This window comes from Apodemus sylvaticus, chromosome 11, assembly GCF_947179515.1.
Source record: "Apodemus sylvaticus chromosome 11, mApoSyl1.1, whole genome shotgun sequence".
Classification (NCBI taxonomy): domain Eukaryota; kingdom Metazoa; phylum Chordata; class Mammalia; order Rodentia; family Muridae; genus Apodemus; species Apodemus sylvaticus.
In genome coordinates this window covers 62,162,758-62,186,318 of record NC_067482.1, presented here as the reverse complement: position 1 = coordinate 62,186,318, position 23,561 = coordinate 62,162,758, and the positions used below count along the sequence as shown (strand labels likewise).

The window sequence follows — 23,561 nt, the reverse complement described above, 5'->3', positions numbered from 1 at the left end:
CAGTAGATGTTAATGCCAGCCATCAGCCACAGAACTCCTCCCAGGGCATACTGGAGCTCAGGGACAGTTGCCTTGGAACATTCTTTATGGTTTAATGTCATATTGAGACACAAGGGGGCAGTAGTGTCCTCTATGTTAACTGGAATCACAATTGCTGGTCCTTGTTTTTCAGAGTTTTTCTGTCCCTAAGCCTGATGTATATCCAGCTACATTTGTAAGACAAATATTTCTTCCTTAAGAAGGGTGTCAGTGAGCTTTGCTCATAAATTGAATACCTAGAGAACTTAACTGTTTCAGTGATAGGGTGTCAGAGATGTTATTCCATCCCTTCTTGATTATAACAGGGGAACAGCTCAGCCTAAATTTATGATCATCTTCTAATGATAAAACCACTACTGGTTTTAATGACATAATAATAATAATAATAATAATAATAATAATAATAATAATAATAACAACAACAACAACAGCAGCAGTAGTAGTAGTAATAGTAGTAATAGTTGTGGTGGTGGTAGAAGGAGGAGGAGGGCTGAGAAACAAGAAGTAGACTGACACAATAACAACAAAAGCAAATTACAAGACTTGAGTGTGAAAATACTGTGGGTGTGGATTCCTGCCATGCAAGCCCACTTCACTGTTTTATATGGGAGTAATTTCAACCTTTGAAATCAGTATGCACATCTTGTGGCAATTTATTAATGAGGTTTAAATAAAGATTAATCATACACAAAATGCAGCCACAGTCAGAAGCAGAGTGCAAATGAATGTACACTTCTGCTGCTTGCTCTTGGCATCTGCATTGAAATGGATCAATTAATACAATCCAGGCACTCTCTCATAGCGATGCTCAGATGCCCATCCCCCAGGTGAGTCTTGACTTTGGATTCTGACAAGGTGACAGCTAACATTAGCTATCAAAATGATGTCTAAATAGGGGGACTGGGACTCAGGATGTCTTTCACTGAGCCATATCCCCAGCTCTCTTAAATGTGGGTTTTAGAATTATATTCTGTATGAGAGGTCATGAAAATAAGTCAGAATTAAAGCAATAACTCTTATGGAGGAGGGCCTTCATGAGTTTTTCCACCTGTGATTATCAAGATAGATAGATAGATAGATAGATAGATAGATAGATAGATACAGTTGAATTGTTTTGGGTAGTAGAGGAGCTGAATCATGTGGAGCTTAGTGTCTATTTGATAAAGTGAACATAAGCTGAACAGATAATCATTTGTCGACTGTGGTGATGTGTGTGGTAAGAAAGCGTGAAAGGGCTAAGTCTGTACAAACTCTAGAGGCATCCAAGAGGAAGTGACTTTTAAACCAAGACCCGTAGGATATAGAGAAGTCAAGAAGAGACAGAAGAAAATCTGTGATGTGATTATTGATTATCGGCCAAAGAGACGGTCAGTGTGTCCAACTGTGATGATCTCAGACAGGTAACTTAGGATCCACCATTTTTAAGGTGAAAAATACAGTTTGCTATCAATACTTGTTGGATAGATCTACATCTGTGAATTCATATCTGTATTCACATACAGATATGAAATATTATTAAATAATTCAGAAGGTTCCATAAAGCAAAGCATGACTGGACTGCACACTGCTCACCGTGTAGCATCCACATAAATGAAGATTGAAGCAGCACACCATTGACGGGTCACCTTCCCTCCCTCAGCACTGGAGTGCCTGCTTTGTAACCTCTGTCTGCATTATACCATAGTTAATATCTACTGTTATGTCTGCTGTTCATACCGTCACTGTAGACCTTTGAATCTTGTCACTATCCCCCCTAAACAAAAGAGCACAGCAGTTCTTTATATTTACGCCATCTTAGATGTATGTAACTTAGGAATAATTTACATAAGTAGGAGAATAGAAGTAGATTATATATGTAAATAGAAGGCCATTTTACATAAGAGTCCTAGAATTTTGGTCTGCCTGGAATATACTAGATTCCTCATCACTTGTCAGGGACAGTTACACCTGTTATATAGGCCTTTGGGGAGAACTGACCAGTCCCATTAGATATATAGAGTAGTTCATTCACTCATTAGAATAGAATTTCTAATTCTCTCACAGTATTTACTCCATGTATAATTATTTGGCCTCAACACTGCATGAGGCTGTCTATATAGAGAACTAACAGGCATGGAGGGCAAACCTGTCCTTGCTCCTGTGGATTCTTGCTTCAAGTCAACTATCATGTTCTGGCGGAAGGTGAATTTATCACAGCTGGACAAAAATGTCAGAGAATCTGAGAATCAAGATGTCTTCCTCTCATCTCCAGTGTTGAAAGAAAAAAAAAAAAGGCAAGGACACAGAGAAAAACCACTGTTTTTCTTCATAATATAGATAACTCAGAGTTGTTAATCACTGTGTAGGAATTATTGTTGAATCTTGTTTTTCACTTCTATAAATGAAGATGGTAGTATTTTTGTGATACGTGCATGATTGAGTTGGTTTTGGTGGGTCTGTTTCCTACTGAAAGTCCTACTGGGGCATCCTTGATGATATTGCAGAGTTAAACATATCATTAGTAATTAAATTATGGTGAGCAATTATATATAACTTACAATTGCTCCAATTCTTTGCTTCAGTCTTTGATTGCTCAGTTTTCTGGGATGTTGAAAAGCCATATCTAAGCTTATTACTTCCGAAGTTTCCTGAGCTATATGCACATGGAGAAAGAATATAAACGGAGTTACGAGGCCTGGCAGGGCTGGGAGCCAGGTAGCTCACTGCCTTCATATATTTACCCCAGGAACTGAAGTAGTGTAAGTCCTCTCTTCCTGTTCATTAACTACAAAAGTTTAAACAAAATATATGCACTGGTTTATTGAATACATAAAAGTTGACTTCCCCCCCCTCAAAAAAACAGCGAGTCTAGGCATATTAAAAAAATCATGCAATAACAGAAACACTACCACTTTCACTTCACAGCTGCACATTTTTATTTTAAGAGCTGAGGTATGCTCAAGACATTTATTTGCAAATATGGCAAAAATATTATTTCAATCAGCAAGAGAGCCTATTTGAAACTCTCTTTAGATGAGTCTGTGATATCAGCTCTTTCTCTAGGGATGCATATAGCTAAAAGTTTTATGTTCTCTACACACAAGGGAGAAAAACCAATAGTTTTCTTGTAGTCACTCCCAGATCCTTTTATTTTCTGGTTTGTCCGCTGTTAACCTCACTGTTTCCCAGACAGGGATGAGTATCTGAATTTAAATCATCATAGCATCACACCCAGATTCTTGTTTTCTTTGTTGGAAGATGAAAAATTCAGGGGTTATGTGGTCCTTATGTAACCTCTCGACATGCTGCAGACATCTGCTTTTGTTTTCCCTAGCATCCCTAGTAAAATGAAAAACAATTTCTCTGATGTTAAAATGTTCAGTTGAAAATGGACACTTTTTGTCAAAGAAGTATTGTTTCTCACCACACTTGAATTTACTCAACTGTTGTAACTCTTTAAGGGACATTTTCCTAGTCCTACACTTAGAAAATGATTTTTCTGGGGGGGAATACTATTATTTTGCTAAATAAATATAACAGTAAAAAGAATTATAATGACATGTTGCTATACTCATAGATTCGGGAATAAGAGGAGTTTCACTTTTCAGTAGATGATAATTACTTCAGAGACGCACAATTGGACAATGCGTAGAGAGGGAGATCTTAGAGCGCTTAGCCGTGAGCAGGATGTCGCTATCTCACTCTTTACTTTAAGGCTTAGGGATCTGTGTGTTAGAGAAGAGTATAATGTAAGAACCAGAAGATGGAGATAGAGGGAGAGAAGGAGAAAGAGAAAGAAGGATGGAGAGAAGGATCAGAAGGAAGCTGACCAGAAAAGGCTTCATTCCTCATGCTGCTGTAATTGGCCCAAGGCTGTCATGTGACTATATCCTGATCCTTTTCTGGAAGTATAAAGTCTGAGAAAGAGAGACATGAAAAAGCTTCCTGCACTTGCTGCTGGGATCCTGGTCCAGGTGTGTCTTCAGCTACTTCATTCTATCTCCTTTAGGCAAGAGACACAACAGTTCTTTTTAAAGTACAGTAAAATACTATGACTTCAAACTTTTTTTTTCCCAGGTGAATCAAAATCCTAGGTTGACCAAGATAGTGTTATTTTTGTTCTTTGAGCTTTACAAGATTAAGTAGACTAAAGTGTTTTTCTTTTCTTTTTTTTATTCGATATATTTTTTATTTACATTTCACATTATTTCCCCTTTTCTAGACCCCCACTCTTTTCTTGTTGATGAGTTTTAGTACATGTGGAGAAAGAAAGAAAATAAATGAGTCCCCATTTTTCTTAGTTGTTAATTTGTATTTGGATCTCAGGTACATCATGGGAAAACTTTGTGTAATAAACTTTGGCACTAATTCCAAGATCAGGATGTCACTGAAACTGTGCAAGTAAATAATAAATAAAAGCACAATAAAACAGTATCCAAACCTAAGCTCATATGCAGAACATTTAAAATCTGAGGAAATCTTCATCATTATTTTTTTTAAAGATTTATTTATTTATTGAGTATACTGTAGCTGTCTTCAGACACTTCAGAAGAAGGGGTCAGCTCCCATTACAGATGGTTGTGAGCCACCATGTGGTTGCTGGGATTTGAACTTAGGACCTTCGGAAGAGCAGTCAGTGCTTTTAACCACTGAGCCATCTCTCCAGCCCCCCTTCATCATTATTCTTACTCATCCAAAGTGAGTCTGATCACCGATTTTCTATTAGGCCTGTGCAGCAATAAAATCAGAACAGAAAGATGAACAATGAGCTGTCTTCTCATTTCAGTATACGACTTTTATTATATGAAAAGATATCCTTGAGATGTACAATTTTGTGGAACTGTGAACTTGAACTTTTATTCTATTATTGGTTAGGTTTCTTTCTTGCATATTTTCTTGATTAGTGCTAGCAGTCTTGGGAACCAATTTATGATTTAAAGTAATTCCCAGACACAGCCCTGCTTGCCTGGCCCTGTTCCCTTCCTCTGACTCCCCTCTCTTTTCTTTCCTGAACTCTCAGCTTAACCTCCTCATTCTCCTTCTCATTTCTTTCTCACTCTTCTCTGCTCCTGCTGCAGCCCCAGGTCTATACGCTTACTCCATCACTATTTCCAGTCTAAACTCTGGCTTTATCACCCAAGCTTCTCCTTAATTATCCAAGCACCTGGAAAGCCTGAGTTTGCATTCCTAGCCAGACAAAGCACCGTTCAAAACTAAATGCCCAGGGTTTGTTTGCTGATACATCTGGCAATCATTCAGATCACTGCTATACTTGATAACACACACAGTTCTCACGGTGCTCTGTAAAATGGCTTAAGACAACTTCAGAGCACACTTGGGTCAGTATATTTTGCATCTACTTACTCTGTCTCATAATAATTTGATAAAAATAATATTTATTTTTTCACAGAAAGTCACAATAATACAATTTAATTAGCAACATCTACTTTTCTTCATTATAGTCGTCTCCATTTTACCATATCTGTATCATGAGTATGTGTTTTAGTTTCATTGTTAGATCAAATAAAATGCTTATTATATAATGAGAATTATTGCCATCATCAAAAGACTTACTTTGGTACACTCCATTTGGTTCATATGACAGGTTTTAAAGAAGTATAACAAGTCCAAAGTATTCTGTAGGTATTAGTAGTCCAAAGTATTAGTAGTGTTCTAATATCTGGTCATAAGTAATTTCTTCTTAGTTGTGACTTAGTTGTTTCCTCGTTCTTTCCCTTATCTTTTTTCTTGTCTTGGATAATCCCTGTACTATCATAGCATTTTTGTAATTATTGGCCTAATGAAAGATCCTTTATCTACCACATTGGATAATCACAAGGGAGCATAGCATAATAGTGTAAGGTGAAAGATGGTTTTTGCCTATACATGTTTAAGGACAATTATGTGTAGTTACTAATACTGTTTCCATGGTCCTTATGCAGAGACCCATTTCTTATGGAATTGATCTGAAGGACCTTGTAATATATTGACACATAGATGCCAGCTGATCTAGCTCAATTGGAAATGACCAAACTGTAATACTCTATTGTCTCTGTCTCCACATTACATCCTGACAGACAGTTCTCACATTTCACGGTAGTAACCTGATTTACATCTAGAAATTTCCTTTCAGGCTCTCATATCTACTAACCAATTTGCTGCTAGCAGTTTATCTTTTAGACAGCATTATTTGGATGAAATGTTCTATTTGGACATTTTGGTGTTGCTCTCTGAGAATGCTGCATAAGAGTATTAAATGTTGTTTTCCTGATGCCCCTTTAAAGATTTTCCTTTCTGTCTGCAATTTAATTTTCCTTTTAGTGTTTCCCTTCTGCTCTTTTCCTATTGACTTTATTGTGTAGCATGATTAAAGAAGCTCTCAATGAAAAGCCACTTTAGAATTAGGCGAAATAAGCACTTAACTCTACATAAAAGGATATTTCTGTGTACATTAACTTTAAGTGCAAAGCTATTATCTAATGATTAATTCACAATCTTCTCTCTAATTCCTGCTGAATCAAAGGTAGCTGTTTACAACTTTAAAAATGTTTATTGCTTATTGACCATATAAGTTATGCTATTAATAATTAGAAGAATGTAATCCATAATATCCTTTATATTTATAATAGTAAAATTATATTACTTACCTATGGTACTGATTAATTTTTAATTGGAGTTTTCATGTGTAATATTTTTCATTGAAAAGCAAATGTATCTTATAAAGGAATTGTCTAAGTACTCATTTATAGGTTGCAAGGTTTACCTATCTGCCGATGTTTAAAAGCCATTTATTCTAAAAATTGAGTTTCTTCTACAGTGGTTAGATGGATGTTAAAGGGCTGATATTGTATTTTTTTCCTGAATTTCTTTATTTTTTACATCAGATTCTTTGTTTATATCGAATTTGCTAATTTCTTTGCATATATGTGGCTTATTGGATTTTAAACTCTGTATCAGAAGGAATATTTTCATGCATCCTGTTTGCTGCCAGATTCCTGTATCTAGCATAGAACCTAAGAAGTAACAGTCTGGGAAGTATTTGTAATTGATTAATAAAGAAACTATAAATGACGTAAGACTGAGGAGTTGATATCCATATTATGGGAGAAAGGTATGATTCACAAAACTATGAATATATACTGACCAAAACCCTGAATGCTTCTTAAAATTGTCAAAGATGCTTTCCTGGCTACTTAATGACTGCTCGTTCTCTACTTAATGGGGAGTATGTTGAATAGTAATCCACGACTCTTTCTCATACCTAATGAGCACAGTGCTGTGTAAATTTATCATTGCAGGGATCTATAGAAGAAGAGTAGAGACGACACAGGGCCAAGTGCTGTGAGATACATAGAGTTGTGAAAATACATCACTAGTCCTGGCATTCAAGATCCCAGTGTCTCAAGGGAGAGCAGACTCCAAGCAATGGAGCTATTAACAATCGCAGAGAAGCCTGAGTGATTACATGAGCAAAAGCTATTAAGCTATAAATATAAATATAAAGCTATAAATATAAAGCTATAAATATAAATATAAAATTAATACACATACTAAAAATAGTTGTATTTTTTTAAAAGCCAAGACTAGCTCAGTGGCATCTGTTATCAAGGAGAGCAGAACGGTATTTCCAGGATAATTTAGTAGGTAGGAAAACTCAGGCGGAGAAAAGTAAGTTAACATGTGCTTTCTCTGACATATAAACTGAGAATTCTGTACTGAAGAAGTAATCATGAAAGCTACTAATCATATGGAAAAATAAAAGGAAAGTTAAAGATAAATAAGCCATTAATTAAACCCTGTATGCATAACATGTCTCTGTATAGTGTCTTAGATCTTCCCCAAATAATCTGAGCAGACTAGGTTTACAACTTACACAATTTATTAAAACCCTACTGCATGTGTTACAGTAGCTGTCTGCCTAAATACCTGGCAGCTCTCTCTTTAGCAGAGCTATAAGGATGCTTCTTATATTGAAAATCCAAGAAGAAAGGAACTTCCTTTCTCTAAAGTGCTTATCTCCCCATTAAACTTAGCCAGTGTTTCTTTGTGTTAAAACTCATTGGTTACAAAGTTATTCCTCTAGCTTAAGAATCATCGTATTTGTCCGTGATTATTTTGTTAGGCCACTGAGATTTTCTATAATCTAAAAAAATCTCTGAGAGATCCAGAATTTTTACATTTGAATTTGTCACAGAGGATAAATGCTAAGAGATACAACTAAAGTGAAGATCTTTACAGAGTCAAACATAGAAGAGATTTCAGATAAAAGTGAAACAAAACACTTCAAAGCAATGTAAGAAAGTATATTCATGACAAAATGGGTCTGTTTATAAGAAACACACTGCAATAATTATATACAATGTTGCCTTTTTCTTAAATTCATCTCCTTGGTCAGTTTTCTTCCATAACTTCAGTAGGCTTGGCCAACTAATGTGCTTTGAGCAACCATGAAACGGCTGCAACTTGGTAGCACACACTTGTATTCCCAATGGTAGGGTAGCAGAATGCAGACTTAACAGAAATTCCAGATTAGCGTGGACTGTTTTAGTCTCAGGAAGCCTGCTATGACAATAGGTTGAAAACTACTGGTACTTTGTAATTGCCTTCTGCTGTTCTTATCCTGCCAGGTGAAGTCACACAGGCTGCCTGGTCTTTTGCCAACCACAGGATATTTATTAGATTCTAGTCAAGGTCATCGAGGCTCCAACTTACACGGACACATGAGTGAGCTGTACAGACAGCAACTGCGGGATAAGGAGAAGAGCTGTTAACGCCCATTACAAAAAAAGAGATTCGTATCTATCCCCTAAATATAGAGAGGTGGGACACAAAGTAATGAGCTAAACAAAGAAATATTTCTATCTATCCCCTAAATAGTGGGAAAGTTTGCTTCAGAGAAAAAGCTAACTTTTGTTGAAATCCACACCTGGGGGTTCTAGAGGTTAAGTACTGCCATGAAAAAACTTAACTAAAATATGCCACTTTTGCTTTTCAACTAGGAAGTAGGCGGAAGCTATAAAAGCCGTAGAGCTTAGAAAAATGGCCTGTTGACTGCTAATGGAAGTTGAAAAAATAATACAGAAGTGTTATATATGTCCGGAAAAATGAGGAAATTTTCACTCTAAGTAATGTGGAGAATATGCAGTGTGCTTGGCAATCCTGTGCATCATGGCAAGACTGAACATTGGAAACGATGTTTAGATTATAGCAGTTGCACAAGGCGAGAGACACAGAGAGACAGAGACAGAGAGACTCCATAATCAATATTAGCCTCCATTAATTTCAGCATGTCCTCATTTCAATTTTAAGTTTTATTTACTCATGTCTTAATTCTCAAATTCCATCAGTCTCTGATTCGGAGCTTAATAATAGTCCTGACCTAGCTATTCAAGTTAGTGTTTATATTTTCTTAAATTGGAAATCAATACAAATTTTTGTCCAGAGTCTCTTTCTGTTTTTGTTTATTTTTTTAAAGAAGCACACCAAGGACTGGAGGAGCAGAGAGGGATTACAACCCCCAGAGGAAGAACAACATCTGCTGTATGGACCATCCAGTGCTCCCAGGGACTAGACCAAGGAATTTAGGGACACACCAAGGAGTGTCCAGGGAGGAATCCATGACTGCAGATATATATGTTGCAGAGGATGGCTTTGTCTGACATCAGTGGGAGGGGAAGCCCTTGGTCCTGTGGGGGTTTGATGCCCTAGCATAGGGGCATGCTGAAGCACGGGAGGGTGGGTGGGCGGGAGAGCACTCTTGTGGAGGCAAAAAGGAGGGAGGAGAGGTTTGTGGAGGGGTAACTTGGAAGTGGGATATCATTTGAGATGTAAACAAATGGAATGATTAATAAAAAAATTTTAAAAAAATTAAAGAAGCACACCAAGAGCAGAAATGACAGCTCTTGCTGCTGAGGTTGTGGTGTAAAGGTGGGCTCATTCCGTGCTACAGGGAGTGGAAATTCATACAGCCACTATGAAAATCAGCGTGGCAGTTCCTCAGGAAGATGAGAACCAATCTACCTCAAGATTCACTTATAGCATAAGATTCACTTTCAGTCATAGAACCAAAGGACATTTTCTTTCTAACACAGAGAAACTTACTCAACCATGTTCATTGCTACACTATTTATAATAGCTTGAAACTTGAAAAAATCCCCTAGATGTCCCTCAACAGAATAGTGGATAAAGTAAATGTGGTCATTTATACAGTAGAGTATTACTCAGCCATTAAACAAAAATGACATTATAAACATGTCAGACAAATGGATAGAACTAGAAAAAACAATGATCCTGAGTATGGTATCCCAGACTCAGAAAGACAAATTTGATATGTATTTGATTATATGTGGCTATTAGCTGTGAAGTCAATGGTAACCAAGCTACAAGTATAGATAGAGAGTAAGAGACTAAAGGAAGCAGATAAATCTCCTTGGCATAGGGAAATAGAATAGAAAGTTCTAGATGGTAGGGGTGGGCTGCACCAGTAGGATCAAGTGAGAGAGAGGAAGAAGGTCATAAGAGGGAATGCAGAGAAAATGGCTAAAATTGTTATTTGATCAGTAGTACAGAAACTTAAAACTAAATTACACAATCTAAATGAAATCACCAAATAATGGGGGTGACAGAGTCCCATATGTCTATCTGTTGCCATCTAGTGAAACTTCCAGTACTGGGATTGGGTTACATCAGTTGTTGGTCAAAGTGGCCCCATAGGAATCCCCAGACAATCAGGCTGTTGCCAAGACTGTAGGGTACTCTCTATTAAATGACATCAAGGCCCCATTTCTGAAGATAACACTTACATGGCTCATTTTAGATGGAGATACTGAGTCTGGTGCCTACATAGAACCTTCAGCCCTACATACTAGCATCTTTGGTATGGGAACAGACTACACACTCAAAAGAGAAAGTAAGTGAGACACAATCCCTTTGTATATTGATGGTGTAGTGCCAGCAAGGCATGCTATGGCAGTGGTGGCGCAAAGCTAGTAGGCGGAACCACCCAAGAACTGATTTGATTACAGACCACCAGGGTATGATTCTATTTATTTATTTATTTGGTTCTGGGGGTTATTACTGCATTATATTCTTTTTGAGAAAGGACTTAAAGTTTGGTGGAGGGTAGAGAATCTAGAACTCAGGAGGAGAAGAATATAATCAAAATTTATTTAAATTGCATATTTATTTTAAATAATAAAAAAGAACAAAAGCAGCAAACAATTTGTCTAGTTGTAATGATGCTGACAACTTTATTTTAAATAGTCTGCTCTTTAGTTAAAAATCACAATACTATTAGATGTAAGTGATACAGCCTTAAGCATTTGTCATTATACTTGTCTATTACATATTCAATAATGTGGGCTTTTATTTTTTCCACTGCTGAACTTTTCCTCTTCCTATTGGGTTTTTTCACAAGACAGTTCACAAATGAACATAAAGCCCAATACTGCAGAAGAACACTAAACCTCCCTTTTAACTAATGTACCACAAATAAAAAATAAGATATGTAAATGCACATATGTGCCTATGCATGACTGATGTCTTGAATTACCCTCATACACATGTATTATTAACGTCTATAATGTTAGTTTAGTGCTAGAATTTTTATCAATCATTGAGATGTATCTTTTGTCATATTGTCAGAATGAGTAAATGTATACAAAGTGCTCAGAATAAAGAGCAGGAAATCTGTGAGGTGTTTTCCCCTTTGAGTTTAAGTATGTCTTTTCTGCAGACAAAACTTACCAATTTAGTATTCATAACATACTTTCTTGTTCAAAATAATGAGAATCCAATTTTGATATATTTGTTAGTTTAGCATTCATTCTGACTTGGAAATTTCTCAGCTTGAAGTAGCTCATCATTTGTCCACATTGCCCAGAACATGGAGCAAAAGGGTTTCTAAATTTTATTTTAGATTATAATATTTCACAGGGATTCTGGATGAGTAGATTAAATATACAATTATTCTGCCTTTATGCAGAATGTACACTGGAGTATAAAGGCAGGCAATACATTTTAATTTTTTTACTACTACCATTAATTAAAATAATGATCTAAATACGGAAGATGTTAGGTGGTAGAGTAATCAAGAAATACATTCTAAAACATTTTAGGATCCCCAATAGAAATAGTTTCAACTGAGTATAAAATGCCTAAAGTAGACAGTGAATATTGATGAATAGCCATAACCCAGATTGCATCATCAGTTGAGTACGTGAATATTGAATTTCTCAATAAATAACTTTATAACAATATCTGTACTCAAAGAACCTCATGCATTGTGTAAATGCTACATTTTCAAATAAACAGCAACCTCATATTTTCCATTTCCCTTAAGTCATGAGGTGACCTCTGTTGCTCTGTTGCTGAAGATGTGAGCACAAGCCCTCTAGCCCTAGATGACTTTGGGTTGTATAATAATATTTTCCATTGCCAACTTTTACAATAAATATAAAAATTCAATTTCACTGCTACAAACTGGGCAGGGCTCAAGTGTCACTGAGTTTTTCTCAAAGGCTATTTTCTGATTTTGTCCACATTTGTATTCTGCACATTCAATGGAGGGAAGTAATAGCATATTTCTATCTGCCAGAGAGGCTACTGCAGAGGTACGTAGATGCAAGATTATAAAGTATATTTCACAAATAACAAAGAGAAAACAAAATGATTTATTGGCTTTGAACCACTGGGTCTTCCATCACGGTAATCAAATGGGCCTGGGAACATCAAATGGTGACATCAGAAAGGACGGTGTATGAAAAGGGAGTCAGTTCACTGTGAGAATTCTTTCTTCTATGCCATGGTAGAATGAATTCATTAGCCAATTGACTTTGTAGGCATGTTTAGTCTCATCTCTCCTTAATTTAAGCTGAGAAGGGAAGCCATACTTTCTGAGTAGAATTTGTAAATAATTAATAAAATTAATTTATTCAAAATGCTTATTTGTATTGTTTTTTGTACTATTCTGAGCCTTCATTTTTTTCCTGCTTCATATATTCCCTCTGGTTACCTATAAAATTTCTATCCTACTGGTGATCTGCTTCTTAATGACTGCAAACTTTATTGTTAGCCTAGATATCACTGCTTATCCATAAATGCTCTTGCCTGCTTCCTAGCTGATCACAATCACTTCCATCATCCCAGTGTTTGCTTTTTGGCCAATGGTTCTTATTCTGTCATCCTCATCTTGTTAATCATGTAACAGACTCAGAATCTAGGCATTAACCCCAAATTCTTCTTTAGGTGGTAGCAAAGTATTTGTTTATTTTTTCTCATCTTTTTACTGCTTCTTCTAAACTTTATTAACTTCTTACACACATAGAAACTAGATGTAGAAATGCGTAAGCCCCATACCATACTTACTAATTAAAAAAAAAAGATTTATATCCCAATCACAGCCCCCCCTCCTCTCTTCCAAGTTCCACCATTATAAATTATGCCCCCCCTCTTACCTCTTGGATGCTATCCTACCCTAGGGAATCTAGACCCATTAGGTCTAGGCACATCCAAATGAGGCCCAACCAGGAAGACCAAGTAGGGCAGAATGGAATAAAATGGCAGGAAACAGAGACCAAGACAGCCCCGTTCCATTTGTGTTTGGCCTGGTTAATACTTGGATGGGAGACCACCTGAGAATACTGGGTGCTGTAGGAAAATGTGGCAGAATGTAGATTAAAATAAATGATTTATCTTAAGTTATAGCAAATGTGCATCTTGGTGTTCATGTGGTTACCCACCCACACCACACTTACAAATCAGAACCTCTGTGTCTCTGGAAAGTAACCCTATCACATTTACTCTCTAACTAATGATATGTCATTATAACCATGTCTTATTTTGGCTGCCTAAAATAATTTTACAATTTTAATATACTTTTGTCACATGTTTTAATATATTTTGTCACATGTTATATGGGTGTGTGCATTTAGAAGGAACAAGAATGTCAAAGAAAATACTAAATTAGTAGTAATGAGGCTGGAGATAAATGAAAATTAAAGAAGACAGCTAAGATGGAGATCATTTTATGGAGCTGCTTGTGGATAAAATGGGAGCTTAACCTAGGACTGGCAAGCACTTCACTACTGAGCCACATCCCAAGTCCCATTCAAATAAACATCTGAATAACTTATTGCTATACCCAACTTTAAAAAACATAGGGGATAATGTACAGTTTTCTCTTGATCACCCATCCATGTATTTTTATATCATTTTCACCATTACTTCTTTAATTGTGTATATAGTAGCATATGTTCTGAGATTTTCATTTATAAATAATCAGTTTTACTTCAGTAACTGAAGCAGGGACACCAAGATAATAAAGGGCAGAAGTGGGTTTTGAACCAAGGGGTCTTGGTTATGAGCTCTGTCAGGTTATTCTACGAATACAAAATTTATATGGACTAAACTTCCAAAGTTGGCTGATATCAAGCTTGGACATATATTATATATGATGAATTATTTGCTTTTCTGAAATATAGTTGCTCTTCACAATATGAACTTAAACAGAATTCCACTGCAAGTAAAACAGATTCATATTCCTGTGAATTTGCATTTTCTGTCAGCATGGAAATCTGTGGCCTTAATTAATTTCTCATCATTGTTTTTTGAAAAACTGCAGTCTTGATTTTCACAGTGGCCTTACTAGTATTTGAAATTCATTAACACCATTTATGCCATTCACAGTTGATTTTAGTCTTTGTGTTTTTCATCAGCTCGGGTTAATCCAAACAGAATTTGGGGGGGGGGGCAGTAATTCAGACATTAACACAACAGTGAAGTTTTCATGATCACTCAACAGTTTTCAGTATAAGTGAAAAGTGATTGCCAGCTAAATCCATCTAAAACTGAGATGTAAGGCTCATGAGTCAAGTGAAGTAGAACGTTTTGGCTCTTTCATGTGATACAGACTCATGTGGTGTTTTGCAGAAGCAGACCTGTTTCTGAGAGAGAACACAACGTTTCAAAAGAGTTTAAGTAGGACCCAACTGACAGTGACAAAGCTAGCAGTGCAATGCTTCTTTGGTCTCGAGTCCTCCCTGATCTTCACATCATTGAGAAAGGCACAGCAGAAAATTTATGGCATCCCAACTGGTTCTGGTCCCTCCCAATTCTACAGAGGCCTGATTATTTCTGCTGGATCTTACCATCGCTGCTTATTTGTACTTGGTGACACTTTTTGAACTGGACTGATAGTATCCTGACACTACTGAGCTGGACAGCTAGGATCCTGACAGTAGAGGTTGAAATTGCCTCCAAAGAACTACTTCTAAACAGGTCTACATTCTCATTGTCCCATTTACCATCTTTTCTCCCCTGTCTTTGGATAGTGGGCTAGAAAGGAGGGTAGAAATGTTTGAGAACCCTTGTTAAATAGGTTTTGAAAAACCTAAGCCTTAGAGTTAAGAATGGTTAGGTTTTGAAAAATTTAAGCTTTAGAGTTATGAATGGTTTTGATAATCTTGGGTCTTAAAATTTGAAAAAGATACAGAAGGTGCAGCCAGAAACACATGGATTCCACAAAAATCTAAAATATCCACTATGTAGCACTTTATTGAATAAATTTACTGATCCCCATCCTGGAATATCTCTGCATATGTTTTTTTATGAAAACACAAAGTTAAAAATACCTTTTAGAAGGTTTTAGGACATGTAAGACCATGTGGAGAAAGAAAACACAAACTTAATGTCTCCATGAAAATATGATCAGCTAACCATTGCAGAATATTTGTCATATAAAACACACCCATTACTAAAGAGAGGCACAACCAATGCTGTTACCAAGGTCTTATGGAAACCCCTCCTAGCAGTGCTGAAAAGATGATACCAAGGAGAGGGGTGAACTGTCTTTCAGAATGCCTGCCATAAGTGTAACAGCAGGTTTCAGAGGTGCCTATCATGTAACTCTTTCAAATGTATCCCAAGGATGTCATTCAAAATATTCACGTTCAAACATGAAATTTCTAGGAAACTTGGAGTACAGGTCAGTTATCTGGCTTTCTGGCTTGAGCAGAGCGACAGTATGGACTCTGGACGGAGAGATGGACTGATTCCATTTCATTTCAGGCTGACGTTGAATGTATGAATACCCCTGCTGTTCACCTGGAAGTGCTCTTCTCTGTGTGAGGTCATGACCATCTTATGTCCTACTATGGAGGACAGCATGTAATAAGGGATGTGACAATGCAAAGTCCAGCAGGCAAGACTAAGCATGCGAAGGAAAACACTTGATGCAATGGAGGCGGTGACTCTACAGCTTGAGTCCATGCTTCTGCTCACATAACATTAATTCAAAATTATCAGTAGACACACTGGGCATGGCAAACCAGCAATGAAATTATGTCAGTAGGTGGTAAGGCAACATTTCTGGTATATATTTAGCAACTAGATGCAATTTTTTTCTAAGAGAATGCTCTATAGATTCATTAACCAACCTGTTTTAAAAGAATTCAATTATTTACATTTAGGTATTATATCCACAGGCAGTTAAAGAGGCTCACCATTTGGAGGCACACATTTCTACCTTCAACTCTGCCTGCAAAACATTTTGCCAGTTCAGCTTAGATTTGTTTTGTTTTAATGATTTCTTTATTTTTATTTTATATGCATTGCCATGTTTGCCTGCATTAGTGTATACCTGTGTGAGGGTGTCAGATCTCTGGAACTGGAGTTATGGGCAGTTATGAGCTGTCTGTAGGTGTTGGGCATTGAACCCACGTCCTCTATAAGAGCAAGCATCCTGTGCTCTTTAACCACTCAGCCACCCCTCCAGCCCCAGCTTAGATTTTCAGCCAACTCATTTATCTACCATACCTGATTTGTCACTTGTCCCCTCTCACCCCCAGCTGAAGTGATAAGTACTAAGGAGAGTGGGAAGCCAGAAAAGAGGAAATCATTTGAAATGTAAATAAAAATATATCGAATAAAAAAATATAATTTATATTAAAAAAAAAGGATAAGGAACTGATATCCTTTCTTTTATGGTTGACTTTTTCTTAACTTTTAAGATTGTACTTTTGACATTTCTCACTTTCTTTTTTCCCTCCAATACCCCTCCCATCCAAAATTTTGTCCATGCTCATTTTTCAATGTCACGGCCTCTTTGTTCATTATTTGTTGTTACATATGTATGTATGTATGTATGTATTTACATATATGTATATATATGTATGTGTATATATGTATATATTTTTCTATAAATATAGCCTGCTAAGTCTGTACAATGCTATATGCATGCCTGTATACTTGAGTGTTTGTGTGTGTATGTGTGTGTATGTGTGTGTGTGTGTCTCTTATTTACAGCAGCTAGCTTATGGATGTGGTGAAGACACATCTGTTAAACAAGCCCATGTATACTGTATACAGTGTTAGACCTAAAACAGCTTGTTTGTGATATTGCTATGGACACAGTTGGTGGTAGGAAAAATACTGATTTACTTGCCTGACAACTCCAATGTCAGCAACCATCCATACTCTGCAATTATTGGGAACTGAGTTCGCTTTCTTGCTCTAACAAAATGCCTACTGTAAACATCTTGCAGGGAGGCCAACTTAGTTTTAGCTAAGGATTTCAGTCTGCAGTAGGGAGGAGGAGCAGAATAGCCCTATCCAGGCAGGTTAGAAGCAGAGAGAGACAATGCCCCCTGTCTTAATGGGGTAGGGCTTTGTCTACTGTTTTCATTCATTCCAGAAACAGGCTATGTGTTGGTATTGCTTACATACAGGTTTTTGTACTCTTGTTATTTTTCTCTGGAGATATCCCAGACAGTCTCAGAGGAGTGCTTCTGAATCCATTCAAGGTCATAGGAAAGAACATGTACTCTCATGGAACTACTGTGAGAGGCCAGAACTTGGAAATTTTATTAATGTGAGGAAATTCAAGAGCTAGAGCCAGGATCCCCTTTCCTCCTCTTCTCTCTCCTCCCTCCTCCTCCTCACATCCTTTCCACCTCCTCTGTCAGCTCCTCTTCCTCTCATCATATTCTCCCTTCCTATCCCTTCCCTGTCCTTTCTGCCTTCTTCTCTCCAGCACTCTTTTCCTCCCCTCATTCCCTTCCCTTCCCTTTGTTTTCTTCTCTCCTCTCCTTGTCTGTCTTTGTGAAATATTTTGCCATGACTTCTGACATAAATTAAATGAATTCCTCTTGATCAGGATATATAAATTCTATCTTCTCTAGCTGCCAGTTGGATGTTAGGATGAACTTCAATCATTTTGATTGACAGTAAGAGAGGAGCATACCCTTCTTTACTGATATCTGTCATGGGTGAAAGTGTGTTTTCTTGCAGTTTTGTATGGAACTAGTATCAGACATTTGAAAGCAGGAAGCTTTGGCAAGCTTGGCTTGCTCCACAGGGTGGCAAGCAGTGGTGGCTCAAATCAGGAGTTGTTCTGTGTTGACACTATTTGTACCCTCCTATTCTGCAGCTGGAACTCAGCCCTTTCTCTTAAACCAGAAGTCGAAAATCCCCTGCCTGCTGTGTTGCAGACAAGGGCTCTGCATAGGTCAGGCATGCAGAAGTAATCAGAGGACCCTGCTTTTCCCGAACAGTGCAGCTTGGTACATGAACTTGTGTGCACTCAGCATGACTCACTCCAACTGCAGTGAGTCCAGAGAGGACCATAGCAACTAAGTAACTTGGCAACTGGAGCCTGGTAACTTCACTCTAGCTCCCAGCATAGGCCATTCATCACCTGAGGCAATTTTCCTCATGGTTTCTGTCACTGGGGGAGAAAGACACAAAAACGAGCTATTGTTCAAACTGAAAGTCATTTTGTGGCTAAATGGAGATGCTTGGATTCATCTTTTTGTTTTTTATTTTATTGTACCCTCTGGCATCTCTTGATAGATCTGATTTGATTTCTGCTTTCATTTTAAGTCTTCTCTGTGACCTCAGGTCAAAGACAATCTCAGTGTCAGTGTGGTTTGATTGGCTTATTTGTCTGAGTTCATGGGCAAAAGTTCAAAACTGAGAAAGCGTAGTGGAAGTATAGCAGAGAGGGGTTGGGAAGAGAATGATGTGGGGGTAGAGTGAGAGGGAAATGAGATGGGGTAAGGGAGGGTACCAGGAGAGAGGAAGGGGAGCAAAGAAAATGGCCACCAACTGGGGCAAAAGCTTGTTTCCTATACATCAATCTCAGGAATCCTTACCATCTTCTCAACTTTGCTAGGTCCTGTTGGTACTATTTCACTATTCCATATGATCAAAGCTGCTGTGACCATCCAATCATGTTTGTTTACATCTGTGCGCTCTAAACTGCATGACTGTATTTGACCTACCAAAGGAGAATGAATGGAAAATGAGTGAGAATGAATCAATTATCTTTTGCAATCAAATAGCAATTTTAAAATAAAAGTTCAGACAGTAAATATATTTTATCTTTATGGAGTTCTTAACTCCTCCGAATGAAATTTTACCTAGACTCTGGAATGGTCTCGTGAAATGTGCCTGTGTGCTTGTTAAGTTCTACAGCACAAGAACTGGATGTCATTACAGACAACTGACGCATTTAAGTAGGTGAGTAAGGTAAACTGAGCACAAGAGGAGAGGATGCTGGGTATCCACCTGGAGTCCATACTACTGCTGATGCTATCAAGGAAACTCATGGCAGTCAGAGGAATGATGGGGCAGTGCTTCTGCTCCAGGTAAGGGATGTGCTAATAGAATCCACCCCATGTATAAGTGAGTCTAGTCTACTTAAATTTACCTCAGTTCTTAACCTGATGATATGTGCTTCCTATCTTATGTTCATGAAAATATGGAATTATTAGATAGATAGTAGTGCTTATAATCAAATGAGTAGAACTCATATTTATTTGAATTACCATTTACTTAGCACAAATAATGTAGCCATGGCTTTAAAGGTCAGGGTACATCCTGGAGGCATTCTGAGAGCGTACATAACCAGCTCAGGCTAATTTTGATGACTGATTAAGTTTCTATTACATGAAGTTGGTCTTTCAGTTTAAGCATGAGTTTTGATGCAGGTGGTGTACTTACTATGTCTGTGTGGGTGTCTATATATGTAGAGAGGAGATGCGATACAAAATATTTTCAAGTCATTCTGTGAAGAAACTTCAATGGAATGCTAAGGAGCTTAGGTTTTTAAATGAGGAACCAATGCTGTCAAACTTTACTTGCAAAAGGTGGCTGGTCACCAGGTAATTCAGAGACTGAAGAGAGAGAAGGCATGGAGATCAAGTTGAGTTTTGAAAAGGGTGAAGTCTTTAACTACAGTTCTGCACCTTGAAGTGTGTGGAAATGAATGATGAGACACATATCTGCCTCCCAAAATAACTCATGATGTAGTGAAAGAACATCCAAATGCATCATCTAAAGATGGAGAACAACGGAAGCTGTCCAAAAGGAGGTGAGGGATCAATAGATGTGGGGTTTGTAGAGGAAATAGATACCAATAGGATCAAGAATGATTGCAGGAGAAGACAGAGCTTACAAGTAGAAACATTACATTTAAAGGAAAATCAAAATGTTGCTTTCCCTTCATGGGTTGGCTCCAGAAGTCAGACTGGAGACTTCTGTGAGTGAGCCATGAAAACTGGAAAGGACAGAGTATTGAGACACGGAAGACAGAGCTCAGGGAACAGTTGAAGATCTCATGAAGGTAAGGAAAGTCCAGTTTCTCTTTGAATTTGGCTTTCTTGTGGTGAATTTTTGTGTAGAGAAGATTTTAATCCATTTGAAAGACGTGGTAAAAGAGAAGCTGATCCCTGAGGGGACAGAGAGAAAGACAGAACAAGTGGTACCAACAGTGCTGGTGTGGTCATGACAATAGCTCAGAGAGGAAGAGGCCAGCACACTGAAGAATACTAAACACAACACCTCCGAGAGAACGAGGAACAGAAGAGTAAAGAATGGATGAAATGAATTAAACACTTTAGTGTGCTCATCCAGTAGCCAGGCTATACCCCTTCCTTAGGGCATAGAAGCCAACCTTATGCATTCTGCCCATTGAGCATGCATGCCCTTAGGAAAGGGTGCCTCCTTCCCAAGTTACAGAGCATAAATTAAGATCAATTGAATCAGCATGTCTCTTCCTTTCCCTGGGAGAGATTAGTTTATGGAGGGAAAACAGTCCAAGTTTGGGTCAAATGTTCACTTACTAAATCTCTGCTGATGGCTCTTCTGGGATTATTTTGTTCCATGTTAAACAAATTTTCTCTTAAACTTTGTTCTTTAAATAAATGCAGGATACTTGGGATTAGAGAAACATCTGGTAACCATGAGCTGCAAGTTTCATAATGATTAGGGTGGAGGATAATGGGAAATGTGAGGATAATGACCAAAGTTGAGTGTCCTTCCTCTGAAAGGGCTTTATCTCCAATTTCCTGTTTGGAGATAGACACATATTTTTCCACTGTGTTAACCACTTCCATTTGTGTTTTCTGATACTTTATTCATAAGTATATACATGTGAGGGACGTTATGGAGGAAAACCATCTTCATCTTTTCATTAATGTACAGAGGAAGTAATCTGCTAGGGAGAAATCAAAGAACATCTGGGATCCATGTGGGGATAGGGCTTTATGTAAAATATTAGGTGTTATACCTGAGACATTGAGAGCACTTGTAAGCTAACAGACTAAGACAAAGGAAGTCAATGATAAAAACATAATCAAAATTTAGAGGAGTTGAATGTGACCAGAGGGGCTTCGAACATTTCTACTCTGCTATAGAGATAAAAGAGGAGAAAAATCTGTGAGGAGAATCAATTCTCCTTTCAGATGGATGATGAAACATAGCATCAAGTGCAAGCTAAGAGGTCAAGTGAATCAATGTGGGAAGCAAGGACAACACTTGCTAAAGGACTTGAGTCAATATTAAGCATGAATAGGGTGGAGGCGGGGTTGGGGTAGGGCTACTTGCTGTGATAGCATGAATATGAGCTTGGATACCCTGTACCCATGCGAAAGGACCGCGTGGTAATGCCTTCATCTATAACATTGGCACTTTGGAAGGCTGATAACTGATACACCTTGGTATATAATCAATAATAGAATGATAACTGATATATTTATGACACAACCACTACATGTAAGGCTCAGGGAACATTTTGAAAGAGGAGGCACAAAGACTGTAAGAGCCAGAGGACCAGAACATCTGCTATAAGATAGTGTCTTCCACATATGGCAGGGAAGCCATACCCCTGAAGCCTCAATAATTTTCTTTATTTATTACTATTACATATATCTGTATATGTAACACTAACTAATATTTAATATTAGTATATATGTCATACCAATATGGTAGTTAGAGGGATATAGGAAGTTCTAGGGGGAGAAAAGATGGAAAGAAATGTTATAAATACAGCATGCATGTATAAAATTATAAACAAACAGTTTTTAAAAGAAAAATCAAATTATGTAATTTCCAGGAAATGAAAATAAAAAACAAGGCAATCATTGGCATACTTGAGAAAGCTCTTGCATGTCAGGCATGCATTCAGATGTTCCTTGACTCCTTCACTTAGCAATGGATTTACAACCCAATGAGCACACTATTAATTGGGAAAAACAAAATGAGGAAGAGCTTAGTGTGGTACATGTTTAGAGAGTTCTGTGTTCATCTTTGTCTAATATCTCATTGCTGTGGTGAGCCAGAGCATCATGGGAAATGAACTGCAGAGCAAGCAGAGATGCCCCTTTATGGTAGTCAAGAAGCAGGGAATGTATTACTGGGCTAGAGGCTTCTTTCTACTCCCTACTTAATTCCTCTTAGGTCTCTCCTATTGGATGATGCTATATACATTCACAGTCATCATTTGTACTTGAATCAACTCTGGAAATGCTGTCTAAGCCACATTAGAAATGACTTTTACTGGGATTCTAGGAACTTCTCAGTTCAGTCAAGTTGATGACCCAGACTAACCATCATAGCTATAAAGCACTCACTAATGCCTTGGTATTCCAAAAGTTATGGTAAAGAGGATTGTAAGCATTAGTCAATTATTTTTCAATCACATTTTATAAGCCATGTTTTATACCAGAGAAAATAAACTGGAGCAGTCTTCAGGTCTGTAAAGCTTCAGATGATGACTGAAAATTCACAAGAGACCTAAAAGAAGTCTAACAGAGAAGCTCAGTGGCTGAAGAAACAAAGAATGTTTGGTCTCACTGGTTGCCATGATCCTCAGAAATTTCATTTCAAGGAGAGGGGGCTCTTTACCTCAGCAGCTAGTCAGTCCTGAAAACATCCTTACTGCCATGAGACAGAATCTCTCATTGAACTAGAAGCTCATCTATTTGGTTAGGTAGGCTAGCCAGTGAATTAACAGGTATCCATCTATCTGTGCCCCATTTTAGTCATGGTAACCAAGCTCAGCTAGTTTACTTGGATCCTGGGCATTTGAATTCTGGTTCTCACATTCTTAACCACTCTTTCAACTCCTCTAGATCTAATCAGCAAAATATTGATGGTCAACTAACGAATGAAGTGGTATCAGCATTCAGTGGAATACACTTACACTTGTTAACATTAAGGATGGAAAAATGATTAACTTTGGAATAGAAAGACATTCTCCTTTAAAA

The 23,561-nt window shown here is 37.6% G+C and overlaps 1 protein-coding gene across 4 annotated transcripts in view; it reads right to left on the bottom strand.

Moving 5' to 3' along the window:
* Kcnip4 (potassium voltage-gated channel interacting protein 4) overlaps positions 1–23,561 on the bottom strand; it is a 496,003-nt gene that overhangs the window by 41,754 nt on the left and 430,688 nt on the right. The window lies entirely within an intron of this gene.